Raw genomic sequence first — 27,895 nt, 5'->3', positions numbered from 1 at the left:
CCATGTAGCTCCAGGGCTCCAACTCAGGTTCTAATAAATCTTTGCAGTGATTCTTTATCAGTTGAACTGCCCCACTGGTCTTCATTAGTCTTTAGCTACTACAGGCTATCAGTGTCAGATAGCCTTCATTCACGTTTTCTCCACAATATTAAGAAGCCACCCCTTGAAGACTTGTACAACCGCTTTGGAAATCAATTTGGTGGTTTCTTAGAAAACTGGAAATAGTTCCACCTCAAGACCCAGCTATATCACTCCTGGGCATATATCCAAAAGATGCTCCACCACCCAACAAAGGCACTTGCTCAACTATTTTCATAGCATCCTTATTCATAATAGCCAGAATCTGGAAACAACCTAGATATCCCTCAACTAAAAAATAGATAAAGAAAATGTGGTACATCTACACAATGGAATACTATTCAGCTATAAAAAACCAAAGACATCATGAATTTTGCAGGCAAATGGATGGATCTTGAGAATATTATCCTGAGTGAGGTAACCCTGTTCTAAAAGGACATGCACACTATGTACCCACATCTAAATGTTTATTAGCCATAAAATACTGGATGCCCATGCTACACTCCACAGACCCAAGGAGGCTGGACAGGAAGGAGGGTACAAGCAAAGGTGCCGAGTCTCACTTGGAAGGGGAAAAGGTATGGGAATGGAAGGCAGATGGAGGGAATGATCTGGGTAGGAGAAGAGATCAGCAAGGGAGTGGGAGATTTCAGGATTGGGTGTGGGGAGGTGCAGGGGGGAATGACCAGATGTCCATGAGAAGGAATGGAAATAGGTAACCAACAAGGGGGTAGGTAGGGGGCATCTCCAAGGGGAGGAACCCAGGAATCAGTAGGATTATCTTTAGCTGTCACTCACACATTGTGATATGGAACCTGGGGAAGCTGCCTCCTGTGGCCAGAAAGGTGCACTGATGGAGTGATATCGGCACAAACTCATCCACAAAGCTTTCTATCCAAAACTTAACCATGTCTACAAGGAATGCAGGGATTATGGATAGAGCAGAGACTGAGGGAATGGCCAACCAATAACTAGCCCAACTTGAGACCCATCCCATGGGCAAGCACCAATCCCTGACACTATTAATAATACTCTGTCATGCTTGCAGACAGGAGTCTAACATGGTTGTCCTCTGAAAGGCCGACCTACCAATTGATTCAGACAGAGGTATGTACCTACAGCCAAACAGTGGAATGAGTTTGGGGACTCTTATGGAAGAACAGGAGGAAGGATTGCAGCCCTTAAGAGGACAGGGACTCCATGGAAAGGCCATTAGCGTCAACTAACTTGGGCCCTTGGGGCTCTCAGAGACTGAATCACCAACCAAAGGATATACAGGGGCTGGACCTAGGTCTCCCCACATATATATAGCAGCTTGTTCTTTATGTGGGTCCTGAAAAACTGGAATGGAGACTACCTCAAAAGCTGTTGCCTGCACATGGGATATGTTATAGTTGTGCTGCCTTGTCTAGCCTCAGTGGGAGAGGAAGTACCTAACTGGAAGAGACTTGAAGTGTCAAGGTTCGGGGATATATAGGAAGGCCCCCACCCACTCAGAGAAGGGGATGGTGATGGGTGATGGATTGTGAGAAGGGTTGACTGGGAGGGGGTTAGTGAGTGGGATGTAAAGTGAATAAATTAAAAAATAAATAAGTGAAAGAAAGAAGTCACCACTTGTTCTTCATTAATTTCAGTCTATTTATGTCTACATCATTAATAAGCCAAAGAAGATACTTAGATTGTAATTTGATATCTTATTTCATTTGTTTCCCATAATTTTAGGATTACATACAATTTATAGTAGCTGTTAGAGAAAATTAAGAAAAGATGTTAATGTGTGAAGTACAATTCTGAGAAAAAAAAAAGACTTAGTAATTTAGAGTGAAGTTTAAAGATTAAACAGAGATGTCTCTGTGCTGTTGGATGGCAGGGTGGATGGTTCCAGGCTATTCAGGAGGTTTAGGAGCCTCTGCTAGAAGACAGCCATGGAGAGGACCCTTCCAGACCTCAGGAAGCTCAGGGACTGCACAGAAGTGGGAGATGTGTATAATGCAACTGCTTTCACATTGCTGATCAGGATTTCCTAAAAGTTCACCAAGAACTGCAGAGTATTTTCAAATATGATACACACACACACACACACACACACACACACACACACACACACACAGAGGACAACATATATTTAGATTATAGGAAGTAAAAAAAAGCAGATTTGTAAAAATACCTAGATCCATCCACCACATACACCCTCACATCTTCCCTCTTTATGGCCATCCCTTGCCTTTCCCACTCTTCAGATACTCGGCATATTTTAAGACAGAGAAAAATTCACAGCTTTTTGTGTAGGGTGGCGCTCTAATCACTTTGCCACACAGGAGTCTGTCCTGTATCACATGTATTGATTAGGAATACTACCCACCAGAAACTCTGAAGAAAGAAATTAAAGAAGATCTCAGAAGATGGAAAGATCTCCCATGCTCATGGATTGGCAGGATCAATACAGTAAAAATGGCTATCTTGCCAAAACCAATCTACAGATTCAATGCAATCTCCATCAAAATTCCAACTCAATTTTTCAACGAAGTAGAAAGGGCAATCAGCAGATTCCTCTGGAATAACAAAAAACCTAGGATAACAAAAACTCTTCTCAAGGATAAAAGAACCTCTGGTGGAATCACCATGCCTGACCTAAAGCTGTACTACAGAGCAATTGTGATAAAAACTGCAAGGTACCGGTATAGCGACAGACAAGTAGACCAATGGAACAGAATTGAAGACCCAGAGAAGACCACACACCTATGGTTACTTGATCTTTGACAAGGGAGCAAAAACCATCCAGTGGAAAAAAGACAGCATTTTCAACAAATGGTGCTGGCACAACTGGCGGTTATCATGTAGAAGAATGCGAATTGATCCATTCCTATCTCCTTGTAATAAGGTCAAATCTAAGTGGATTAAGGAACTCCACATAAAACCAGAAACACTGAAACTTACAGAGGAGAAAGTAGGGAAAAGCCTCGAAGATATGGGTACAGGGGAAAAGTTCCTGAATAGAACAGCAATGGCTTGTGCTGTAAGATCGAGAATCGATAAATGGGACCTCATAAAGTTGCAAAGCTTCTGCAAGGCAAAAGACACCCTCAACAAGACAAAAAGACCACCAATAGATTGGGAAAGGATCTTTACCTATCCTAAATCAGATAGGGGACTAATATCCAATATATATAAAGAACTCAAGAAGGTGGACTACAGAAAATCAAATAACCCCATTAAAAAATGGGGCTCAGAGCTGAACAAAGAATTCTCACCTGAGGAAAACCAAATGGCAGAGAAGCACCTGAAAAAATGTACAACATCCTTAATCATCAGGAAAATGCAAATCAAAACAACCCTGAGATTCCATCTCACACCAGTCAGAATGGCTAAGATAAAAAATTCAGGTGACAGCAGATGCTGGCGAGGATGTGGAGAAAGGAACACTCCTCCATTGTTGGTGGGATTGCAGGCTTGTACAACCACTCTGGAAATCAGTCTGGCGGTTCCTCAGAAAATTGGACATAGTACTACCGGAGGATCCAGCAATACCTCTCCTGGGCATATATCCAGAAGCTGTCCCAACTGGTAAGAAGGACACATGCTCCACTATGTTCATAGCAGCCTTATTTATAATAGCCAGAAGCTGGAAAGAATCCAGATGCTCCTCCTGGGATACAGAAAATGTGGTACATTTACACAATGGAATACTACTCAGCTATTAAAAAGAATCAATTTATGAAATTCCTAGCCAAATGGATGGACCTGGAGGGCATCATCCTGAGTGAGGTAACACATTCACAAAGGAACTCACACAATATGTACTCACTGATAAGTGGATATTAGCCCCAAACCTAGGATACCCAAGATATAAGATACAATTTGCTAAACGCATGAAACTCAAGAAGAACGAAGACCAAAGTGTGGACACTTTGCCCCTTCTTAGAATTGGGAACAAAACACCCATGGAAGGAGTTACAGAGACAAAGTTTGGAGCTGTGATGAAAGGATGGACCATCTAGGGACCATCTAGAGACTGCCATATCTGGGGATCCATCCCATAATTAGCCTCCAAATGCTGATACCATTGCATACACTAGCAAGCATTTGCTGAAAGGACCCTGATATAGCTGTCTCTTGTGAGACTAGGCTGGGGCCTAGCAAACACATAAGTGGATGCTCACAGCCAGCTATTGGATGGATCACAAGGCCCCCCAATGGAGGAGCTAGAAAAAATACCCAAGGAGCTAAAGGGATCTGCAACTCTATAGGTGGAACAACATTATGAACTAACCAGTACCCCAGAGCTCTTGACTCTAGCTGCATATGTATCAAAAGATGGCCTAGTCAGCCATCACTGGAAAGAGAGGCCCATTGGACTTGCAAACTTTATATGCCTCAGTACAGGGGAATGCCAGGGCCAAAAAGTGGGAGTGGGTGGGTAGGGGAGTGGGGGGTAGGGTATGGGGGACTTTTGGGATAGTATTGTAAATGTAAATGAGGAAAATACCTAATAAAAATATTTAAAAAAAGAAACTCAGAGGAAAAGGAATACTGATGTTTGCCCCACTTAAAGAGAATTTTATCACAATAAAAATGCTTCACCTTCTTTCCCCAGAGAGCAAACAGCACAAATGTACTCTTGTATGGTTCCTTCTATACATCTTGTTCACTTGTCTTCTAAACTTTAGGGGACAGATTATTTTGTGATTTAGAGTGTTTCAAATTTGAGAAAAGAGCTTTGTTATATTTTCTATATAGTAGTGAATACCAGCCAATACCAGGCAGCAATTCATAATAAATATTCCTTCAGTTGATATTTAGGCTCTGATTCCACTTAAAATTCATGATATAAAGTACTCTAAGTACTTTGTTAGCTTTTAGCTATAAATGAGTTAACATGAAAAAAAAAAACCTTACATTTCCAACCTTTGTGCCTTCAGAATGGCTAGAAAGACGTGAAGTAACTCCATCCATGGAACCACAAAATATCAGATATAGTAGATACACTGAAAAATTATAATCTCATATTTATTCACATGCTTTACTGTGATTGGAACATAACCTTGTCCCAGTCCTAGTGTGAAGGTTTAAATTCCTTAGGAAACATAGGTAGTGATTTATAACCCACGGGTGTCGGGTTGTTTCTGGGTTTGCAGATACTCCTTTCACACAGAAGTCAGGTCCCGAGGGAAATGAAGGTATTTCAGAGTATGTGAATGTGGAACTTCTCACTCACCATCTTACCCACTGTCTCTCCTATCATGTCTGCAACTGCCACCCATATGCACCCCAATCAGATGCATACTCTGCTACTACTTATTTATTAAAAATTATTCATATCACACACATGTATGTTTGTTCAGTTCTTTCACATCTCAATTTTTATTCCCCACTTTTTCTGTTTAAAATTCTATATACTTTACCTTAAAATAAACATATAATATGTAGACAAACACATATATTTTAAATAAAATTTTCCCATCTAGGCTGACAATGCTCTCTTTTGCAAGAGTCAAAGACCATCTAATGGAAAACCCTCATAGGAGGTATATATGAGCTCTCTTTTGAGCTGTTGCTATTCTTGGTTTGCCCCAGAGGTGGAAGGTAAGTCTTCATTGCTGAAGACAGCATGCACTTCAGATGCAGGGCCCAGAGGCCCCTGAGCTGGAGCTGACCTAGACTCCTTAAGGACTAACTTTCATGGTACCAGTAGCCACAATGCAAACCTCAAAAGAAAGTCCTACCTTGCTATGCCACTTACAAACCACAACAACCAGTGTGGTCCAATAATCCCAAGGGTGCAGTAACAGTACACATGTCTTAGTGGCACCCAAAAGCTCTCTAACTGCACTTAAGTCTCACTCAACAGGAGAAAGATCATGCCTGATAATGGAAACCTAGCCAGAACTAGTGAAGTCATGGATTTTGGAGGAGAATCTACAACCATCACTTTCCTAAACCAGAATAACCCCTAACTACATTTGCAGTACTTGTTATTATATTAACCGATACATATAGACCCCATCCTTCACCAAAGTAACTTCTCTTTTTAACAGACAGAGACCACAAAAGAGAAGCATAACCATTCAAAATGCAGAGTTGTAGAACCTGACCCAATGCAAATATCTACAACACAACTCTGGCATCTAAAATGTAAGGAACATTGTAGAAGAGGAGGCAGACAGACTATAATAAATAGACTTCCCCAGAGGAGAAAGAACATTGAAAAAACATATACCGGTAACATTATATACACAGAAGTTGTACTTTTATATTTAGGAACACATGAATACACACAAAAGCACATACTCATATAATAACAATTAATGAAAAAAGAAGTCATGAATTTCGAAAACAACGAGGGGTATTTGGGAGGGTTGGAGGGAGGAAAGAAAAGGAAAAACTGATGTAATTAAGTTCTTCACCCAGAGCTCCCAGGGACTAAACCACCAATCAAAGAGTATACATGGAGAGATCCATGGCTCCAGATACATATGTAGCAGAGGACGGCCTTACCAGACAGCAATGGGAGGGGAGGCACTTGGTCCTGTGAAGGCTTGATGCCCCAGTGTAGGGGAATGCTAGAGTGGTGAGGCAGGAGTGGGTGGGTAGGCAGAGGACCACCCTCATAGAGGCAAAGGGGATGCGGGAGAGGGAAGATGGGATGGTGGATTTGTGTAGGGTTAACCAGGAAGGAGGATATCATTTGAAATATAAATGAATAAAATGATTAATTAAAAAAAGCAGTATCAAAACTTGCAAGAAAATAAAAACATCACACACTAACAGTAACTGGCCTTCAAAGTCTATGCAACATGAATTTCTATAGAACTAAATTAACTTTATAGTTAGAATAGGCATTTGTAAAGGAAGCTGTGGTATTTTACAGTAAATTTTATACTTCTACTATAATATATATTTTATGCACTTATGCTCCCAAACCAAATCATCCATGACAGAATTAAAATTCGAACACCAATTAGCTTTATAGCCTCGTTCATTTTCTGTACACAGTCCTTTCTTGACCCTTATGTTTAGCTTTTCTTGTTCTCTTTTCAGGTTATGCTGTGCCCACATATATGTTTGTTTTATATAAGCACTAAAAAGGAGAATATATATGTATATAATATTAATATATTAATATGTATTACTAAAACGCATGTAAAGGACAAAGGTTAAACCCTGGATGTTGCTTATCAGAAGCCACATCTCATTTTGTGAATTCTTTTATTTTTTGAGATTATAATATATGCTGGTTAGTTTTTTGTCAACTTGACTCAAGCTAAAGTCATTAGAGAGGAGGAAGCCTCAATTGAGGAAATGCCTTGAAAAGAGTAGACAAGCCCTGCATTCTCTTAGTGATTGATGCAGAAGGGCCCAGGGCATTGTTGTGTCACCTCACAGGGGCTCATGGTTCTGGATTTTATAAGAAAGCAGGCTGAGCAAGCCATAAGAAGCAAGCTACCAAGCAGCATTCCTCCATGACCTCTATATCAGTTCCTGCACCCCTGGTCCCTGGGATGATTTGAGCTCCTGTCCTGACTTCCTCTGATGATGAACAGTGATGTGGAAGAGTCAAATAAATCCTTTCTTCCCACGTCGTTTTGGTTGTTGTGTTTTAACACAGCAATAAAACTCCCAAGACACACTCCTTCCCTTTCTTCTTCCAAATCCTCTTATAAGCCCTCCTTGCCCTCTTTTGAATTCATGGTTTGTGGCTTTTTCATTAATTGTTGTATACATATTTCCTAAGAACAACTTGACCAGTCTGTATAATGCTACTTTTATCCATGTTCTTAGGGCTGACTGGTTATGAATAACCAGTTGGTGCATTCTTCCCTGGGGAAGCCTATTTCTCCCATTCTCAGCATGCCTTAGTTGCCTGCAGTTCCTTATGTAGGGTGAAACATTCTGGGTTTCCTCTGCCCACTTTGGCATGCTTATTTTTCTTGCTCATCTCATGTTTAGTCAGTCATGCTGGTCAGGCTTTCCGGGTGTAGCTTTCTGAGGAGACACAATCTCACAACAGACTTCCTGATCCTCTGACTCTTAAAATCTTTCTGCTCCCATCTTCTGCAATTCTAAAATGTTCACCAAGAATTAGGAACGGGAGTAGCTGTATCCACTGGAACTAGGCTCTACAACTCTGCACTTTGATTAATTATGCCTTTATGTAATGTTCTTGGCAAAGAGAACTTTCCTTGATATGGTAAAAACTATACTTATATGTCCATAAAAGGTTTAGTATTCAGAATTTAGTTAGGGATTATGCTGGTTTAATGAAGCGGTGGTTGTAGATTCTCCTTCAAGATCAGTGACTTTATTATTTCTGGGTAGGTGGCTAGGTTTCCCTAGCTTGTTGAGGGGGACTCTGGTCAAATTAGAGAGCTGCTGTTCACTGCCAAGGCAAACATGCTACCACTGCACCCTTAGGGTTATCAGGTTTTGCTGGTCACTGTCATTCATACATGTCACAGCAGGTTAGGTAGTATTCCTGGTTGCTTCATTCCTTTGAAACTATGCATGATGCCTTCTAATCCCAAGGCCTCTACCCATGGGCTCCTGGATTAGAGTAAATTCACTGTTGAGTAAGCATTTTGGATCTTCCTGTCTTTGTTTCTTCAGGGCTGAGATTAACAGCACATGCCATCATGTGGGTGCTAGGAGCTGCATTCAAGTAATCTCATGCTTTAATACTGTACTGGCTAGTTTTGTGTCAACTTGACACAGCTGGGGTTATCACAGAGAAAGGAGCTTTAGTTGAGGAAATGCCTCCATGAGATCCAACTGTAAGACATTTTCTCAATTAGTGATCAAGGGGGAAAGGCCCCTTGTGGGTGGGGCCATCTCTGGCCTGGTAGTCTTGGTTCTATAAGAGAGCAGGCTGAGCAAGCCAGGGGAAGTAAGCCAGTAAGGAACATCCCTCCATGGCTCCTGCATCAGCTCCTGCTTTCTGACCTTCTTGAGTTCCAGTCCTGACTTCCTTGGTGATGAACAGCAGTATGGAAATGTAAGCTGAATAAACCCTTTCCTCCCCAACTTGCTTCTTGGTCATGATGTTTGTGCAGGAATAGAAACCCTGACTAAGACAAATAGCAATCACCACACTGATGGATATATCTCTCCAGTAATCTACTTTTAAAAATTATGTAACTATTTACATACTTATAGCTTTGTCTTCCCTAATAAAATATTAAGCACCATTAGGAATTTAGTATTTATGATAACTCATAAAAAAAATCCTGGTCAACTTGAGGGCACACAAATATACTTTAAAATAAATGAATAAACACCTAAGTAATAACCTTAATGCTGACCTTAAATAAAAAAGCTTAAAATGCTTCCAAAGATATAAAGAAAAGCATATAAAGACAAATTACTTTTACCAATTATCCCAGAAGGGCTTCTTAAGTTATCGCTTTTAAAGTGTACCCTCATGTTGAGCTGAATTTTTAGAGATTTTAGAATCCATCAGTACATGCACATGTCATTTTTCCTAGTGAAATGATAGCACTTTCTGTTTGAAAATAACTTTACTTTGCCTTATATTTGCTTTAAAATTTATTTATTTATTTATATTTATTTTAAATGTGATTTTCACTTCTACAAACTCTTTGAGAAGATATATTTACCATACAGCACAAACACTGTCTCAGTATTTTTGACTTCTAGGGTGAGCAAAAAATAGACATGGAGATTATATAACTATTAGAAAATTTAAGTGTTACAAATGAGATGCAAAGTAAAGAAGAAATGATAATTTAAAATCGAGCTATAGCCTGCCTGGGAGGGTTTGCCAGAGCATCTGGGGGAACCATCTTGGTTCGTGGATCCCACCAAGACTAGTCTGAGAAGGTGAGAGTGTGGAATACAGAAGCTAACAGCTTCTGGGACAGGTGAGAGCCACAGAGCTTCTGACAGACCCCATTTCGGGCTCCAGACATCCGGGCACCTTCCCTGCCAGAGGAGAGGTGTCCGCCCCACCCGGGAGGGCTTTGCTGGAGCATCTTGGGGAGCCATCATGGTTTATGCATCCCGCCTAGACTAGTCTGCGCAGGTGAGAGTGTGGACAACAGAAGCTAACAGTTTCTGGGACAGGCCCTGTTTCAGGCCTTCATCTTCTGCCAGGAGGCAGGTCTGAACTCAAGATATCTGTGCACCTTCCCTGCAAGAGGAGAGATTGCCTGCAGAGAGTGCTCTGACCACTGAAACTCAGGAGAGAGCTAGTCTCCCAGATCTGCTGATAAGAGGCTAACAGAATCTCGAGAGGAAGAAGCTGTAACCAGAGACAACTATAACAAGTAACTACAGAGATTACGAGATGGAGAAAGGCAAACATAAGAATATTACTAACAGAAACCAAGACCACTCACCATCACCAGAACCCAGCACTCGCACCTCAGCCAGTCCTGAACACCCCAACACACCTGAAAGGCTAGACCCGGATTTAAAAGTGTATCTCATGATGATGGTAGAGGACATCAAGAAGGACTTTAATAACTCACTTGAAGAAATATAAAAGAACACTGCTAAAAAGTTTCAAGTCCTTAAAGAAAAACAGGAAAATACAACCAGACAGGTAGAAGTGCTTAAAGAAAAACAGGAAAACACATCCAAACAGGTGATGGAAATGAACAAAACCATACTAGACCTAAAAAGGGAAGTAGACATAATAAAGAAAACCCAAAGTGAGGCAACGCTGGAGATAGAAACCCTAGAAAAGAAATCTGAAACCATAGATATGAGCATCAGCAACAAAATTCAAGAGATGGAAGAGAGAATCTCAGGTGCAGAAGAGTCCATAGAGAACATAGGCACAAAAATCAAAGAAAATGCAAAATGCAAAAACATCCTAACTCAAAACATCCAGGAAATCCAGGACACAATGAGAAGACCAAACCTATGGATAATAGGAGTAGATGAGAATGAAGATTTTCAACTCAAAGGGCCAGGAAATATCTTCAACAAAATTATAGAAGAAAACTTCCCAAACCTAAAGAAAGAGGTGCCCATGAACATAGAAGAAGCCTACAAAACTCCAAATAGACTGGACCAGAAAGAAATTCCTCCTGACACATAATAATCAGAACAACAAATGCACTAAATAAAGCTAGAATATTAAAAGCAGTAAGGGAAAAAGGTCAAGTAACATATAAAGACAGGCCTATCAGAATTACACCAGATTTTTAACCAGAGACTATGAAAGCCAGAAGATCCTGGACAGATGTTATACAGAAACTAAGAGAACACAAATGCCTGCCCAGGCTACTATACCCAGCCAAACTTTCAATTACCATAGATGGAGAAACCAAAGTATGCTACGACAAAACAAAATTCACACATTACCCTTCCACGAATCCAGCCCTTCAAAGGATAAAATAGAAAAAAACCAATACAAGGACAGAAACCAAGTCCTAGATAAAGGAAGAAAGTAATCCTTCAAGAAACCTAAAAGAAGACAGCCACAAGAACAGAATACCAACTCTAACAACAAAAATAATAGGAAGCAACAATTACTTTTCCTTAATATCTCTTAATATCAATGGACTCAATTCCCCAATAAAAAGACATAGACTAACAGACTGGCTACATAAACAGGACCCAACATTTTGCTGCTTACAGGAAACCCATCTCAGGAAAAAAGACAGACACTACTTCAGAATGAAAGGCTGGAAAACAATTTTCCAAGCAAATGGTCTGAAGAAACAAGCTGGAGTAGCCATCCTAATATCTAATAAAATCGACTTCCAACCCAAAGTTATCAAAAAAGACAAGGAGGGACACTTCATACACATCAAAGGTAAAAATTTCCAAGAGAAACTCTCAATTCTGAATATGTATGCTCCAAATGCAAGGGCAGCCACATTCATTAAAGAAAATTTAGTAAACTTAAAGCACACATTGCACCTCACACAATAATAGTGGGAGACTTCAACACACCACTTTCATCAATGGACAGATTGTGGAAACAGAAACTAAACAGGGACACAGTGAAACTAACAGAAGTTATGAAACAAATGGACCTGACAGATATCTACAGAACATTTTATCCTAAAACAAAAGGATATACCTTCTTCTCAGCACCTCATGGTACCTTCTCCAAAACTAACCATATAATTGGTCACAAAACAGGCCTCAACAGATACAAAAATACTGAAATTGTCCTATGCATCCTTTCAGATCACCATGAACTAAGGATGCTCTTCAATAACAACATAAATAATAGAAAGCCAACATTGACGTGGAAACTGAACAACACTCTTCTCAATGATACCTTGGTCAAGGAAGGAATAAAAAAGAAATTAAGAACTTTTTAGAGTTTAATGAAAATGAAGCCACAACATACCCAAACTTATGGGACACAATGAAAGCATTTGTAAGAGGAAAGCTCATAGCTCTGAGTGCCTCCCAAAAGAAACTAGAGAGAGCACACACTAACAGCTTGACCACACACCTAAAAGCTCTAGAACAAAAAGAAGTAAATTCACCCAAGAGGAGTAGATGGCAGGAAATAATCAAACTCAGGGGTGAAATTAACCAAGTAGAAACAAGAAGAACTATTCAAAGAATCAACCAAAGGAGGAGCTGGTTCTTTGAGAAAATCAACAAGATAGATAAACCCTTAGCCAGACTTACTAGAGGGTACAGGGACAGCATCCTAATTAACAAAATCAGAAATGAAAAGGGAGACATAACAACAGATCTTGAAGAAATCCCAAACACCATCAGATCCTTCTATAAAAGGCTATACTCAACAAAACCTGAAAACCTGGATGAAATGGACAAATTTCTAGACAGATACCAGGTAACAAAGTTAAATCAGGATCAGGTTAATGATCTAAACAGTCCTATATCCCCTAAAGAAATAGAAGCAGTCATTGATAGTCTCCCAACCAAAAAAAGCACAGGACCAGACGGGTTTAGTGTAGAGTTCTATCAGACCTTCAAAGAAGATCTAATTCCAGTTCTGCACAAACTATTCCACAAAATAGAAGCAGAAAGTACTCTACCCAATTCATTCTATGAAGCCACAATTACTCTGATACCTAAACCACAGAAAGACCCAACAAAGATAGAGAATTTCAGACCAATTTCCCTTATGAATATCGATGCAAAAATACTCAATAAAATTCTCGCTAACCGAATCCAAGAACACATCAAAACAATCATCCATCCTGACCAAGTAGATTTCATTCCAAGGATGCAGGGATGGTTTAATATACGAAAATTCATCAAGGTAATCCACTATATAAACAAACTCAAAGACAAAAAACACATGATCATCTCGTTAGATGCAGAGAAAGCATTTGACAAAATCCAACACCCATTCATTATAAAAGTCTTGGAAAGATCAGGAATTCAAGGCCCATACTTAAAAACGATAAAAGCATTCTACAGTAAACCAGTAGCCATCATCAAAGTAAATGGTGAGAAGCTGGAAGCATTCCCACTAAATCAGGGACTAGACAAGGCTGCCCACTTTCCCCCTACCTCGTGTCTCTAGCTGCATATGTATCAGAAGATGGCCTAGTCGGCCATCATTGGAAAGAGAGGTTCCTTGGTCGTGCAACCTTTATATGCCTCAGTACAGGGGAACGCCAGGGCCAAGAAGTGGGAGAGGGTGGGTAGGGGAGTAGGGGCGGTATGGGGGACTTTTGGGATAGCATTGGATATGTAATGAAGAAAATACCTAATTAAAAAAATCAAAATGAAAAAAAATAGAGTTATAAAGATGTGGCAAACAGTCAGTTTCAGCTACTGTGAGACTGATGCCAGAGAAGCAGAAGAAGAGGAGTCTGCAGAGAGCAAGCTCCCAGCTCAAAACTAAAAGGAAAGGAAACAATAGAATAAGATGACACACAACTGTCAGAGCAGGATTTATCAAATACACAACATCAGGGTAAATATTTTTTCCCTCTTTTTTTTATTATGTATTTTCCTCGTTTACATTTTCAATGCTATCCCAAAAGTCCCCCATACCAACTCCCCCAACCCCCTACACACCCACTCCCCCTTTTTGGCCCTGGCGTAAATATTTACAGGGAGGAAGGAATTATCCACATAGTTAAAAAGTGATACCACTCTTGGGCATATACCCAAAAGATGGCCACCATGTGACAGGCACACGTGATCTACTATGTTCATAGCGGCCTTGTTTTTGATAGCCAGAAGCTGGAAGCAACCCAGATGACCCACCACAGAAGAATGGATACAGAAAAGTGGGGAGTGAGGGAGGAACCTGAGAGGGAAAGTGGATGGGGTTGCGGGGAGAGGAGAATCTGATCTGGTATTTTGGTGAGGGAAAAGGACTGAATTCCTGAGGGCAACAGAAAGAATGGAAACATGTAACCTCAGGAAATAGGAGGTTGTGGGGACCCTCCAGAATGCACCAAAGACCTGGGAGGTGATAGATTCTCAGGAATCAAAGGGGGGGACCTTAGATGAAAGGCCTGACAGTAGGGAGAGGGAATTTATAGAGCCCACCTCCAGCATCAAGTGAGAGGTGTGGTTGCCATCCTATAGTCACAACTCGGACTCATCATTGTTCCTGTCTGAAAGGATTACAGGGATAGAAATGGAGAGGAGTCTGAGAAAAAGAGGATCCATTTACAAGCCCAAAGTGCAACCCAGGTCAAGGGGAGGTACCAAGACCTGATAGAAGCAGTTGACCTCTGTTGTTGAATTAGGGGAGGCTGAAGGAAGCTGAGGAGAGACAAGGGCGATCCTGTAAGAGGACCAACAGTCTCAATTAACCTAGACCCCTGAGATCTCTCACATACTGGACCACCAACTAGCCAGCATACACTAGCTGACATGAGGCACCCCAACACACATACAGTAGAGGGTCTATGTTCATTCAGAGAAGATGCACCTAACACTCAAAAGACTGGAGGACCCAGAGAGTTTAGAGATCAGTTGGGGTAGGAGTGGGGACATGCATGTGGAGACAAGGGGGTGGCGAGGAGGTGTGGGATGTGGAACAGTCAGAGGGTAGATGGGGGTGGGAATAAAATATGGAATGTACTAAAGAAATGTTCAACATTAGTCATCAGGGAAATGCAAATCAAAACAACCCTGGGATTCCACCTCATATTAGTTAGAATGGCTAAAATAAAAAACTCAGGTGACAGCAGGTGCTGGTGAGGATGTGGAGAAAAAGGAACACTCCTCCATTGCTGGTGGGATTGCAAACTGGTGCAATCACTCTGGAAATAAGTTTGGTGATTCCTCAGAAAACTGGATATAGTATTACTGGAGGACCCAGCTATACCACTCATGGGCATATACCTAAAAGATGCTCCAACATATAACAAGGACACATGTTCCACTATGTTCATAGCAGCCTTATTTATAAAAGCCAGAAACTAGAAACAACCTAGATGTCCTTCAACAGAGGAATGGATACAGAAAATGTGGTACATTTACACAATGGAGTACTATTCAGCTACTAAAAATGATGAATTCATGAAATTCTTAGGGAAATGGATAGAACTAGAAACTATTATCCTGAGTGAGCTAAAACAATCGCAAAAGAACACACATGGTATGCACTCACTGATAAGTGGATATTAGCCCCAAAGCTCCAAATAACTAAGATACAATTTACAGACCACTTGAAGCTCAATAAGAAGGAAGACCAAAGTGTGGGTAATTTGGTCCTTCTTAGACGGAGAACAAAATACTCACAGGAGCAAGAGAATGAAGTATAGGCCATCCAGAGACTGTCCCACCTGGGGATTCATCCCATAAATAGTTCCCAAACCCAGAAACTGTTGTGAATGCCAAGAAGTGCATGCTGAAAGGAGCCTGATATAATCGTCTCCTGAGAGGCCCTGCCTGAGCCTTACAAGTACAGAGATAGATGCTCGCAGACAACCACTGGACTGAGCATGGGGTCTCCAATAGGAGTTAGAGAAAGGACTGAAGGAGTTAAAGAGTTTTGCAATTCCATGGGAAGAACAACATTATCAACCAACCAGAACCCTCCAGAGTTCTCAGGTACTAAGCTATCAACAAAGGAGTACACATGGCTCCCACTGCATATGTAGCAGAGGATGGCCCTGTCATGCATGAGCGGAAGGAGAGGTCCTTAGTCCTATGAAGGCTCCATAGATGACCCAGTGGAGGGGAATTGAGGGCAGGGATGTGGGTTTGTGTGGGTGGGTGGAGGAGCACCCACATAGAAGCAGAGGGAGCGAGGATGGAATAGGGGGATTCCTGGATTGGGGAAACCAGGAAAGGGGATGACCTTTGAAATGTAAATAAAGAAAATATCCAATTAAAAAAAGGACAAAATAAGGATTGTAAAAAATTTAATTAATTTAAAATGTCCCCCCAAACCAACCAACAAACAAACAAAAAGGAACTATCAAGAGGTTACTTTAATTCAGGTAATTGTAATTTGCAGTTATATAGGAGAAGAAATCATCATGTAAATATATATGAAATTCTATGGAATGAAATAAAAAACTAGAAACTGACAGTAAGAATGGATACAGAAAATGTGATTCATTTCCACAATGGAATACTACTCAGCTATTGAGAATGAGGATATCATGGGTTTTGCAGGTAAATGGATGGAACATGAAAATTCCATTCTGAGTTAGGTATCTCAGACCCACCCAAAAGGATGTGCGTGGTATATGTACTCACTAGTAAGTGGATATTAACCAAAAAGGTACAGAATACCCAGGATACAATCCACAGAACTCAAGAGGGTTAACAAGCTGAAGAGCCCAAGTGAGGATGTCTCAATCCCACTTGGGAGGGAGAAGAAAGTAATCATGGTGGGAGGGGGAAGGGAGGGACCTGGATGGGAAAGAAGACAGGGAGGGAAAGAGGGGAACATGATCAGGTATGGGGGGGTGGCGCAACACACAGGACCTTTTTCCCTTACTGCTTTCAATATTCTTTCTTTGTTCTGTGCATTGGTGTTTTAATTATCATATGAGAAGAGGAATTTCTTTTCTGGTCCCATCTGTTTGGAGTCCTGTAGGCTTCTTGTATGTTTATGGGCATTTGTGGGGAAACATACAGGCAAAAGGGAGGGGGGAGGGCAGATGTGGGATAGGGGGTTGGTGGAGGGGCTAACTGGGAAGTGGGATATCATTTGAGATGTAAATTAATGGAATGATTAATACAAAAAATTTGAATCTCATTTTAAAAGAAAAATTTTTTTTGGTATGGAAATACAAAAGAGGCCAAGTTCACACACACACACACACACACACACACACACAAAACAACAATACAACAAAGAACAAAAAAACCAAAACCCTCCCAAACCTAGTAAAAACATTAATTGCTAATTAAAATTTTAAGAGAAACCAGATTTGAAGTACTTGTACTCTAATGGAATCTGGAAAATAGAGTATTATGGGGGAGAGGGAGGTCGTTACAGTCCCTTGCCTCAAAGGCTGTATCAACTGTTGTATCTGGTTCAAATAGTGACAAAAGTATACTTTGTATGAAATCTAAGTTTTATACTGCTATTGAAAAATAATGTTTTATATCTCTATTTCTGATTTATATTAAAAAGATAACTAAAGTTTGGTTTTACAGCCCCTCATCTCACTTTACAAGCCTTCCGGAGATGAAGGACAGTGGCCCATTTTTTAGGTCATATATTGACAATGTCCCAATGTAGTAAGTAAATTTTAATATGCCTTTTCTGGTTTGTATAGCTCATTTGAAAAATTTCAGATACAGCTGGGATTTGTAGTTGTGTACACAGGTAAGCAGTCACACGCCAATAACTCTGAATGAAAGACCATGCGGGAGAAAAAATGGCAAATTAAACTCTAACTGAGTGAGTACAGTAATTACTTATGAGGCTGCACTTTCTACTTACCTTGAGTGTCTTAATTTCTATAGGTATTTTCTCCACCACACAGCCTGCAATAGCTATCTTACGGAGGCAGAAGTGGACATCTTTGATGCTCTCCTAAAAGAGAACAAGAGCACATGAGCAAGTGTAGAGATGAATGAGTTTCATTTATTCAAACAGAAAAATCTTCAAGTTATGAATTTCTTATTAAAGACATAAATTAATTTAATTATCTAAAGCAAGGAGAAGGTAGGTCTATTTTAAGTAAATAAACAAATCTAAAAATTACATTGAAATTTCTCTTTAGAAAATTCAGGCAGTTCTGTTCAACACAGATTTTATTAGCATTTTCTCTCTCTTCTTTTATACATTTGGAATTTATTGTATACTGGGTTGGAGTGGCGTGTGGTGGATGTCCTATATTTATGCACTATGAGGTCAGAGGACAACCTGCCGGAGTCAGTCCTCTCCTGTCACCATGTGGAATCTAGCAATGGGGCTCAAGCTGCTGAGCTTATTGGCAAGCTCTTACAGGCAGAGCCTTGTCCTAAGCCCCTGCTGTAGATGGAGATGCATGTCACAGGGGGAGTAGTTTCTATAGTACTTTTTAACTATCCAGTTTCTGTGCACATGTTTGGTTTATTTTGAGATTGTAATTTAATTACAGCATTTTCCTCTTCCCTTTCCTCCCTTCAAACCCTCCAATATACCTCTCAGCTTGTTTTCAAATTCATGGCCTCTTTTCTCATCAATTGTTATTGCATGCATATATGTTTGTACACACACACACACATCTTAAATATGACCTATTGATTCCATGTAATATTTCTACGTAAATTTTCAGGGCTAACTGTTTGTCACTGGACATCTACCCGGGACTCTTCTCCAACTCCCAGATTTACTTAGTTCTGTTAGAAATTTGTTCCTTATTCCTAGTTCTTACAAAATATAATCTGAATTATACTTGGCCTGTTTTAAGAGCTAGATAAAAAAAATTACTAAGTTCAAAATTTCTGACTTGTGCAAAAACTAAAACTCTATTCTTATCACACGAATTCCCTAATCAGTATTTTATACCATCTTAGGAAAGCTTGGCAGAAAAAGTGTTTTTATAAAGATAATGAATGTGATTGACAAATGGATTTATCCAGAGAATATACCCTTTACCTAAAAAGCTTTGTTCTTATTACCTGACAGTACAATCATGGAGGAAAATTTAATTTTACAGGGCCATTTCTTTAGCAGGTGGTTTTAGAGTATACTACGTTTCAAGTTACACACAAATGAATTTGAATACAGTACCATTGTTGCTTTTATTCATTACTATTGATTCCTGTGTTTGTGTCTATACATTAAAATACTTGAGATATTTCTGAAAATACTAAGTGAGGTTGTTTGTGAGCGATTCTGACTTAAATTTTATGATGCTAACAGTTTATATTAAAAGTCACAGACTAATTCCAAATGCAGTATTCTATATGCCTTAAATTCCATTAAATATGGCTGAAACTTGAAATATAAATTTGTAGTTTTAGCATATTTCCAATTTCTTGTAAAATATGCTTTCTTAAAATATTTCTACACATCTAATTATAAAATTCAGAAATGTGTAGGAAAATACATGCTTTCTTGTGTCCCACCGCTGTAGTAGTGCACATGTTCTCTTGTCTCCCACAGCTGTAGTAGTGCACCTGTTCTCTTGTCTCCCACAGCTGTAGTAATGCAATAGCTGTCTTGTCTTGCATAGCTATAGAAGAGCATCTATGCAATTTTCAAAATACTAATCATATGTATCCTAAAAGTAACTTTAAAAACATTTTAATTTACATTTTCAATGATTTAATCCATACATTATCATAGTAAGAAATTAATTAATAAAATAAAATCCCAGCAATTCAGTGTAATAGTAATTAAACATCTGAATAAATAAAAATATTTGTAGATTATGCCTCCTTTAGAAAGGCCTCCAATTTTTTAACAAAAATTTTAATCATACAATCCATGGATGATTTCTGTTTAGAACTGTTTTGTGAAGGAGAATAATTTTACCTGAGCATATGCAAACTGCTGTTTAATAGAGTGACGACCATTAGAATGTTTATTCTAAATTATTCTATCAATGGACCTTGAATTAGTATGGTTCAAATGTAACTATGACATCTTTGTAGCAAAGAGCATAAGACCCTACTAGGTATGTCTATGACCCACAGAAAGAAAAATTCAAATGTGACTGTGAATCTTGCCCACTGACAACATTTTCTTCAGCCCTTTGCTGCATGTATACATAATCTGGCTTCAATAGGCACTGTATTTAAAATATAGAGGAACTGAAGTTCCTTTCATGTTGATAATTTTTAGGCTTCACAAAGAACTAATAACAAATGAATTATGTTTGTAAAAATAAGCAGTATTTTTTCCTTTTCTTCCCTAACCAGTATTTTCTAAAAATATTCACTCCATATGGACAAACTCTTTGGTTGGAATAATCTGGTCCTGATAGAAGTGTTCCCTCATCTGCAAGGGCAAGCGGCCTTGTAATGCAACACCTTAACCTTTCCAGCCCTGGGAAAAGAGATAGTACTGTCATGTCCAATCCAATGGTATACTTTCATTATATTCATTATTTTGGGGAAACTAGTTAATTTAGGGTTATGATCACCTTCTAGTATAATCAGATTTTCAGAAAGTAACTGCAACATATTTCTAAACAAAGTAACAGAGAACATTCATATGTGGGTGGAGAGAGAGGGGGAGAGGGAGGAGGGATAGAGGTAGGGGGGAGGGAGGAGGGAGGGAGGAGAGAGAAATGACCCAGGTGACTGTATGCTTGTTGACATGGGCATGTGTATGCCAAGTACTACACTACCTTAGCCCCATGAGACTTGGCAAAGCCTTCCTTGGGTGAAGTTCACTGGGATGACAAAGCTTTCCTCTAATCCAAGTGTGATTATGGACAGTTTGTGCTTTCTCCCCTGTTTATAGTCTGAAGACTGTGCCCCAAAGAGACTCTGCTGACTGAGACTAGTGAAACCCACTTCTTTGTTTTTGTGTATGCAGTAACTATGCCTCCTTTTTAAAAAGCATGGGGCCACTCACCCACCATCAAAAAACTGGACCCAGAATTATTCCTGTCTAAAAGAAATTCAGGGTCCAGTTTTTTGAATTTTGAAAGAATTTCAGTTCACTAAATCAGCTCTACAGAATGCACTAGAAAGAAAGCTTCAGTCTGAAGGGTTAACTATATCAAAGAAGACAAAAGTTATAAATAATCCCAGAACTGTCAACAGAAAAGGGGGAGTTAAAAATGATAATAGGAATCTATAAACAGTACTCATTATTAACAATCCATGCCAATGACCTTAATTCCCCAATAAAAACAAACAGACTAACAAACTGGATTAGAAAAGAGGATATGTCCTATACATCCAAAAAACAAATGTCACCATCAATGACAGATGTCACTTCGGGGAAAAAGAATGGAAAAATGTATTCTAAGCAAATGTATCCAAGAAGCAAGCAAACATAGCTATTCTCATAACTTGACAAAAAGATTTCAAGCCAAGACTAATCAGAAGAGACAGGCAAGGACACCAAATGCTCATTTAAGGAAAAATCCACTGATAATTTCATAATTCTAAGCATTTATGCACCAAATATAAAAGTACCCAAGTTCAAAACAGAAACTATACTACAGGCTAAAACCACATATCGAAACCCCTGCTCCTTGCCCAGCCACAGTGATAGATGGTGACATTGGGATCATTGAGATCATTGAGACAAAAACCAAGCAGAACAGAATTAAATAACTGTATAAATCAAATGGGTTTAACAGATATTTACAAAACATTCCATTTAAAACTAAAGAATATTGCTTTCTTCTAATCAGCTCATTGCTTTCTCCTAAATCGCCCAAATACTAGGATATAAACCAAGTCTCAACAGATATAAGAAAACTGAGTAACACCCTGTAGCCTATCTGACTTCCATCAATTAAAGCTAGATATCAAGAGCAACAGAAATAGCAGAAACTATACAAACTCATAGAGACTGAATAACTTACCACAAATTAAAAATGAGTCATGATAGAATCCAGAAGCAAATGACAAATATTCTTGAATGGAATGAATATTAAAACACAATATATCCACATGTACAGGAAACCATAAAGGCACTTCTATGAGCCAAGTTCCTAAGCTAAGTGTGTATATCAAAACCTGTGAGACCTTGTATTGCTTCTTCTAAAAGCTGAGGAGCAAAGAGAAGAAACAATGCCCCAAAGAGGAAGACACAGAAAGAAATGATCTAACTCAGGGATGAAATCAATGAAATGGAAAATAAATCAATGAGATGAATGTTGTCTGAGAAAGTCAACAACACTGACAACCCCTTAGCCAACTTAATTAAAATGAGGCAGAAGACACACACACACACACACACACACACACACACACACACACACACACCAAAATTACAGATGAAAAGGGAAGAGGGAAGAGGTAGTCAGATTTCTGTGTGTGTGTGTGTGTGTGTGTGTGTGTGTGTGTGTGTGTGTGTGTGTGTGTGTGTGAGAGAGAGAGAGAGAGAGAGAGAGAGAGAGAGAGAGAGAGAGGAGAGGAGAGGAGAGAGAGATATATGAATTTAGTGCAGAATTCAGTTAGTCCTTCAAAGAACTGATACAAACGTTCCACAAATTATTCCACAAAATAAAACCTGAAAGAGCACCTCAAAAATCTTTTAAGATAAAGTGATAAACTTTTAATAAAATACTTGCAAACCAAATCCAAGAACGCATCAAAAAGAGCATCCACTATGATCAAGTAGGGTTCATCCCAGTGATGTCGACAGTTTTCAACATTTGTAAATCAGTAAATGTCATCTACACACAAAGTAGATTGAAAGGTGAAACCATATGATAATCACATTAACTGCAGAAAAGGCCTTTGACAAAAATGCAAAAAGGCTTCAGGACAATAGCCCGAAGAGACTAGATTTACAAAGACATAGCCTGGCACACTAAAGGCAATTTACAGCAATCATTTGTGTAAAGTGCCACATTACAGATCGGGGATAGAATTTCACCAATTATATACCTGATAAGAGCGTGACTATCTAGAATTTATAAAGTAGTAAAAAAATGACATGAAAAAAATGCAAGCAAAAATGAGTTATAGAAGGAAGCAGAGTTCTCAAAAGATGAAACACAAGTAGTGAAGAAACACTTACAGGATGGTCAACATACTTGTCTGTCAGTGAAAATGCAAATCAGAACTACAGTAGATTTCATTTTACAAAAATCAACAAATGACAGCTGAAACTGGCACATAGTAGGCCCAACATTCACCTTTTTACGTTAACAGACAGTACACAGAAGATATACTTAAAAGGCATTCTTTTTTTTAACAAATGGTTTGTATATCAGACACTTATACAGTGAGCATTTTTATTCATCAGGTATCAGTCATTCTCAATCTTGTACATTTAATATAGTTATTATTCAAAGCATCCTTATCAAATATATTCTGAATCATTTCTATCTTGCAAATTAAGATAGCAAGGAAAAGAGATGAAAATAACACCAAAAGTTGACAGGTTTAAGTTGTAAGGCCAGGATGTAAACCAGGCAATTACTCTCCAAGACTTATAATATTAATTTTTAAAATTACATTTGATTACTTGAATTATAAAGCATCAATATTTAAACAATAAAAATTTAGACAAAAACATACATCAGTTACTCATGTTGTAGCACAGACAAAAGTGGTCAAACTGAGCAGAAAATATCTTATATAGGTTGGTAGCTGGTGAGGAAATAAGCAGGCAGAGATAGATTAGACTTGAAGACATATAAGTGACCAATCTGCTAGAGATGTTTTATAATTTAATATATAAAATATTTTGAGAATTTCATACTAGCAATATATTTACATCATTTCTATCCCTTCCTCTCTCCCCCAGCTCCTCTGTGACTCTCTTAAAATACTGACTTCTTGCTTGTTATATATAAATACGCACACACACACACACACACACACACACACACACACACACACACGTGCACACACATATTAAAAATAAATTAAGAGTATGTCTGCTTTTCCTGCATGTTTTGGTGTGGACTAGTTATGGACCTCGTACCTACCGAGGTCAGAAGAGCTTGTTCCACCACAAGGAACTGGAGTTACAGACAGTAGTGAACCTTCATGTGGGTTCTGGAAATTATTGCTCTCTACAAGAGCAACAAGTACTCTTAACTGATGATCTATCTCTTCAGCTCTACCTATCTGTGTGTAAATGTGCAAGTTAGGAAGAACATTTAGTATTGCTCACATGTAACTGTGCTAAGAGGGGAGAGCCTACAGAAGGCCTAACAGGAGTTGCTGAGATCTAAACATGCACTGAGCTTGTGCCAACCCAGCCTCATTCCAGCATATCCAGCATAGTGCTATTCACCTCCACTAACTAAACAACTTCAACAAGTGTGAGACTCGGAGACACTCTTAAGCGTTACATACTGAAACAGAGAAGGAGAAACAACTCAGCAGCGTAGAGCTAATGGCAGCACTGAATTACCAAAGGCAAGGTGAACGGAGTTATTGAAGTGGACAATAATGGTCTAACCCCAAAAGGACAGCACAGGAAAAGTGATTTTATGGTGGCATGACGTCTATGGACCTGAGGTACTGGCTATCAGTCATGGTGTTTCCAGGAATGAAACACATACTAAGCCTATTATATTTTTTATTTGATCTGTAAAAGTAGAAAAAAAGTCTTGAACAGATGAAAGGTTACCTTGGACAGTAGCAACAAGGAATCTTGGGCCATGAGCTAATTTCCAAATTTGAGCCTTATCACTCTGTGAATGAAAGTATGCCCCCTCCTTGCCAAGAAAGGACTGTGCTAAAATACCTGCGTTTTACAGTTAGCCTTTCTCCCATCATTCCCCCAGAGAGACCCATAGGCTTTTACAAGAAATAATTGTACACTACAAAAACAATCAGATTTTCTGGTGTCAATTAGAGACTGGGTTTGACTGACAGCGATTAAAAGAGACTCCAGGATGCATTGCAGCCCTTCAGGTAAAACGGAATCTTATGGAAGTCAGGTATCCAATGAATTTTGGTTGAAGGGCATCCATCCAGTGGGTCTCTGTATTCATTATGTGGTTATTCCTTCAATTATTGAATGTATAATTGGGACAGATTCAGATACTGAAAAGCTGATAGAAAAACAAGCTGAAAAGCTTATGGAACTATTATGAGCTACTATGGTTGGAAAGACTAAATGGAAGCCACTGGTGTTGGGTCTACCAGGAAAAGCAGTGAACCAAATACAGCAAAACCAATACTGTATCCCTCACTGAATTGCAGAAGTTACTTTCACAATCAAGGACTTGAAAGATGTAGTGGTAGGACTACCCATGACATGTCCGTTCAGTTCTCTCATCTGGCCAGTGCAAAAGACAGAAGGATCATATAGAATGACAGTTGATTTAAAAAAGTAATCAAGAAATGATTCATATTGCAGCTGGACCCTTATATGAGAAGATGAACATATCTCATGGCACAAGGTAGTCAGCTATTGAGCTAGGAAATGCCTTTTCTAGGTATCTATCTGTATAGGCCTCTATGAGCAATTTGCTTTCAGTTGAAAAGGCCATTAGGATACATTTAAAGTTTGATCTAAAGGATATATTAATTCTCTAGCCCTAAGTCAAAACTTAGTTTAAAGGGATCTTGGTCTCTGTTTCTTCTACAGCATATCAATTGTCCACTATATGGAAGCCATTATGTAGGCTAGAACAAGTAAGCAGGCCACAATAGCCATTTTTGGTTTTGTTGGTAGTGCATAAGTATATCAGAGTGTCTTACTCAGAGTTTCTATTCCTGGACAAAATATCATGACCAAGAAGCAAGTTGGGGAGGAAAGGGTTTATTCAGCTTACTCTTCCACATTGCTGTTCATCACCAAAGGAAGTCAGGACTGGAACTCAAACAGGTCAGGAAGCAGGAGCTTATGCAGAGGCCATGGAGGGATGTTCCTTACTGGCTTGCTTCCCCTGGCTTGCTCAGCCTGCTCTCTTACAGCACCAAGACTACCAGCCCAGAGATGGTCCCACCCACAAGGGGCCTTTCCCCCTTGATCACTAATTGAGAAAAATGCCTTACAGTTGGATCTCATGGAGGCATTTCCTCAACTGAAGCTCCTTTCTCTCTGATACTCCAGCTGTGTCAAGTTGACACAAAACTAGCCAGTACACAGAGGATGGGAAATAAATCCAAATTTCAAGGGCCTCCTTCTATGTCAGTGAAATTTCTCAGAGTTCAGTCATGTGTAGCATGGAGATATCCCTTCTATGATAAAGGGTAAGTTATTATCCAGGCCCCTCTCACTATTAAGAACAAAGAACACAGCTGCTTAATGGTCCTCTTTGGATAGGGATACAGCTCATTTCTCACTTGGGTGTCTTGCCATGTACCCAAATGACTTGGAAAACTGTTAGCTTTAAATAGGTCTTGGAATAGGAGCTGGCTCCATAATAGGTCCAGGATATGAAGACTGCTCTGTCCCTTTGACAAAAGATCCAGCAGACCTGATGATACTTGTGTCGGTGACAGTGTTTGTGACCTTTGTCAAGCTGCTAAAGGTAAATCACACAGGAGGACCTTGGGAGTTGGAACAGGAATCTACCATCATTTAAGACAGTTATCCTCACCTTTTAGGGACAGGCCTTAGCTTGCTATTGGGCCTTAGCGGAATCTGAATGTCTGACAAGTTACCATGTGATCTGAGCTGCCTATCAAGAATTGGATATCGTCCCATTCATAAAAGCACAAAGTACAATGCACACAGAAGCAATACATTACCAAATGAAAGTTAAATACACATGATTGGACTGGAGCAGATTTCGTGAACATGAGTTACATGATGAAATTGCTCAAGAGCCTACGGTTTCTACTTCATTTGTAATGTCATCTGCTTATACAAACATGGGATAAGCTCTATTACCAGTTGGCTGAGGAGGAGAAGACTAGGGCCTGGTTTACAAATGGTTCATCATTCTATGCAAGTGCCACCCTGTAGTGGACAGCTGCAGCATATTAACTTCTTTCTGGGACAACTTTTAAAGACAATGAGGGGGAAATTTTCACAGTGGGCAGAACTTTGGGCAGTAAAAATGGTCATATGTTTTGCTTAGGAGAAATGGCCAATTGTGAGACTGTTTACTGATACATAACCAGTGTTATGATGTATAATCAGTGGATTAACTTGATAGTCAGCTACTTGAATAGAACATGATTGGAAAAATTAATGAGGACATTTTGGGAAGTATTATGTGACCACCTCTCTCAAATTGGTCACAGGATATGAAGATAACTGTGTCTCATGTAAATGCTCATAAAAATTGACTTCAGTAGAGGAAGTGTTCAATAGTCAAGTAGATAGCATGACCCAGCATATGGACAGTCCATCTCTTTCCAAGCCATCCCTGTCACTCACTGCCCAGTGGACCCATGAACAAAATGGCTATGGTGGCAGAGACAGAGGTTATGCATTGGCTCAACAATATTGATTTCCACTCACCAAGGCTGGCCTGGCTTCAGCTGCTGCTGAGTGCTGATCTGTCAACAGCAGAGACCAACTACGATTTCCTGATTGATATGGCACCATTCCCCAGGATGACTGACTAGCCAGGGACCTAGTGGCAGGTGGACTACATCAGACCTTCATGGAAAGGACAATGCTTTGTTCTTATTGGGGTAGATACATGGTTGGGTTTTTGTTTTGTTTTGTTTGTTTGTTTGTTTTTTGCCAAACCTCAGCTTGTAAGCCATTCTAATAAATCTTTTATACACACCCTACATATATACACATACATTTCATTCTATCAGTTCTGCTCCTTTATAGAGCCCTCCTAATACACATTAGTATCATAGTTTGATCATTTCTACCATGTTTCCTTGATGCTCTCTTCAATTCATGCTTGAACATCTTGTTAAATATTGTTAAATA

At 39.4% G+C, this 27,895-nt stretch overlaps 1 protein-coding gene across 13 annotated transcripts in view; it reads right to left on the bottom strand.

The window, feature by feature from the left end:
• Mbd5 (methyl-CpG binding domain protein 5) overlaps window positions 1-27,895 on the bottom strand; it is a 370,190-nt gene that overhangs the window by 201,971 nt on the left and 140,324 nt on the right. For all 13 annotated transcript variants that reach the window (XR_003950018.1, XR_003950019.1, XM_030246630.1 and 10 more), the window contains one exon: window positions 17,909-18,001. The gene's annotated coding sequence lies outside the window, so the exon portion shown is untranslated. The remainder of the gene's footprint in view (window positions 1-17,908; window positions 18,002-27,895) is intronic.

The sequence above is a fragment of the Mus musculus genome, chromosome 2, assembly GCF_000001635.26.
Source record: "Mus musculus strain C57BL/6J chromosome 2, GRCm38.p6 C57BL/6J".
NCBI lineage: Eukaryota > Metazoa > Chordata > Mammalia > Rodentia > Muridae > Mus > Mus musculus.
This window is presented reverse-complemented; position numbering and strand designations above follow the sequence as displayed.